Source organism: Anopheles aquasalis, chromosome 3 (assembly GCF_943734665.1).
Source record: "Anopheles aquasalis chromosome 3, idAnoAquaMG_Q_19, whole genome shotgun sequence".
Taxonomy (NCBI): Eukaryota; Metazoa; Arthropoda; class Insecta; order Diptera; family Culicidae; genus Anopheles; species Anopheles aquasalis.
This window is the reverse complement of record NC_064878.1, coordinates 61,433,549-61,436,048: the sequence shown is the minus strand read 5'-3', so window position 1 is coordinate 61,436,048 and position 2,500 is coordinate 61,433,549. Positions and strand designations below refer to the sequence as shown.

The 2,500-nt window shown below is 50.0% G+C and overlaps 1 protein-coding gene across 4 annotated transcripts in view; it reads right to left on the bottom strand.

Moving 5' to 3' along the window:
* LOC126578402 (homeobox protein Meis1-like) overlaps nucleotides 1-2,500 on the bottom strand; it is a 52,224-nt gene that overhangs the window by 21,253 nt on the left and 28,471 nt on the right. For 3 of the 4 annotated variants that reach the window (XM_050240911.1, XM_050240913.1, XM_050240912.1), the window contains one exon: nucleotides 79-160. The exons of the other annotated variant lie outside the window; for it this stretch is intronic. The gene's annotated coding sequence lies outside the window, so the exon portion shown is untranslated. The remainder of the gene's footprint in view (nucleotides 1-78; nucleotides 161-2,500) is intronic. 4 annotated transcript variants of the gene reach the window in all.

Here is a 2,500-nt window from a genome sequence, read left to right as displayed (position 1 = left end):
GATTTCACGGCAAGCATTTGAAGGATATTTCAACGGAATCTTCAAAAGTTGAAGTGCGCTCGGTCGGGACTGACTTACCACTCAATTAAATTTGACAAATTTACTGCCCCCTGGGCTGGGTTGGACTGGGCGTTCGAAGTCGGAGTTGGTTGGTGGAATCCTGCCAAAAAAGAAAAGGAAGAAAGAAAGAGAACAGCCACTCGTAAGTACTCGTTACAGCAGGACTAGAGAGCATTCCGAAAACAGCAGGATAGACAGTAAAGCGAAAGATTCTTTAATTTGTACCACCACCACCGCCCTTGAAGCTCAAGTTTCAAGGATTCTCCCGCCTCGTCGCCCCGATCCAAAAAGGGGAATAAATCGTCGATAAGCGAGTGAGCGAGTGTGTGTCTGGCTGGGATTTCTCAGTATTTTTCCGCTCTTCTGCCAACCACTTGGCACTAACGAGCGTGGCATCCTCCTGCGAGGCAACAGAGTCCCCAGATGTGTAGTCCGATTGCCTCTTGGAACGTTGCCCGTTGCTCCCAAAGAGTGCGAGATGCCAGGACTCCAATTTGCCTCCGCTTTGAATTATGACGTTTCACTTTACGCATTATAGACTGACGGGTGTGCGTGCTCGAGCGCGCGCGCGCTCGCGACCAACATAAATAGCGACTAGCGGCCAAAAAACCAATAAACCCCCCACAAAGTCCAGGCCCGTTTGGAGACCGTCACGAGACCTCTCGCTCTCTCTTAATATGGTAGCGCGAGAAGATGAACTGTCGAGACGATTATTGTCGTCGCACGCTGCACGCTGCCACTTTTTCGCGTCCCTGCGTCGCGTCCAAGTTGCACACTGGTGCAAGGTCCGCTTACCAAGTCCAAGAATTATTAAGTTTTCAGTAAACGAAAGCTGGCTGCTTAAATCTCTTTTCTCGGCCCGCGGCTCAGCTCTTCAACGCTCCGAGGCCGCCGCCTCCTTGACGCCATGACGTGCATTTTTAATCGCGAGACTCACCACACCATCGAGTCCGCGCTGTATTGTGTTGCGAAGGGTTCGCGAAAGGAACCAGAGCACAGCAGGCCAGGCCAGCGCCCGCGGGATGGAAGAAATTCTAAAATATTTTGAAAGAAAGCAAACACCAGAACACAGAGGCGCTGAAGCTCCGGACTACGGGCTCCGGACGCCGCGGGAGCGCTACAGAGAATCATCATAATCGGGTCCGGGAGGTCCGGGAGGGCACCCCATCTCCAGCGTTCTCGTGGCGATGCGAGGCGAAGCGAGTGAATCGAAGCTCGATCCGGGCTCGGGCCGCCGTTCAACGCGCCATCCGGCGGCCTGGCCGCTCCGAAAATGGGTTTTGGAAAACTATTAACGGTAGTAAACATTCCGGACACGTTTTACATGGATTTCGTTTCGCCTTTTCGAACGCCATACGCCGTTCCGTTGTTCCGTTCCTCTCTCCTCGTCTCTTGCGAGCGCTCGTTCGTTCACTCTCCGTAGTCCTTGTGCTGGATTGGGATCATATTTTGAGGAGCGTCAGTGGCGCGCTAGCTGCCGGTGGCGTTAGATATCTGCATCAGCTACAGAAATCATGCTCGTCATCGTCATCGCGTGGTGGGTGGTGGTTGGGTGCGTGCGTGACGTGCCGTAACGGGCTCCCACTAATACAACCCCAAAGATCTATCCGTGCACCCTCCGATGGATGAGTTTAAAGCCATCCATCCCAGGCTCTGGTTGGCATTGTGAACTGGTTCCAGTTGGAGCAGCAACACACCAAGGGGGAAGCGAATACTACGCGCTTCGTCATAATCCGTTATTTACGTTGGCGACATAATGATCCGCCCTCGCTTCATCCTGATAATTTGACGAAACTAGACACCCGTCTCGCCACCGTTTCGCCTTCGCCATCCGCACCGGATATAGTGTACAAGTCCTTTCGGGACAACAATTTGCGGGACCGATAACCGATTCGCAATAGCGTCAATGATGGCGTGCAGTACGCTCTGAGCGGACGTGTTCATCATTCACTCATCTGGCCGATTGCTGGCACGTACTCGGCACGAACTGGCGGAGAGTATGGTAATTTGGAATAATTAGATTCATTTCTCGGGCTGTGGCACACTCACTGTCACTAATTACTGACTAGCTACTGAAATTCTTGAAGTTCCACAACATGCCCTAATCTCACAGAAACATTTCAATGATTTACTGCGCTTTAGGAAGATGCTAAGGTATTTTATTTTTTGTGACATATTTTATATATTTTTCCCATGAATACTGATCCCTTTTAAAGTAATTTGTAAAAAATTTGGATCAATCGAAGTAACACTGACAAAGATATCGATTTTTGAATATCAGCGCTTCATCGCGGCTACGATGGGCACCGGAAAAACTTCATTTTTGCAGACACGCTTTTACTAAAATGGATGCCATGTATTAATTTTTTAAAGCATCGTCCACAAAATCCAGCCAGATACTCTTGAAAACTTACAGTTTGTGATGGCATTTGCAAAAACA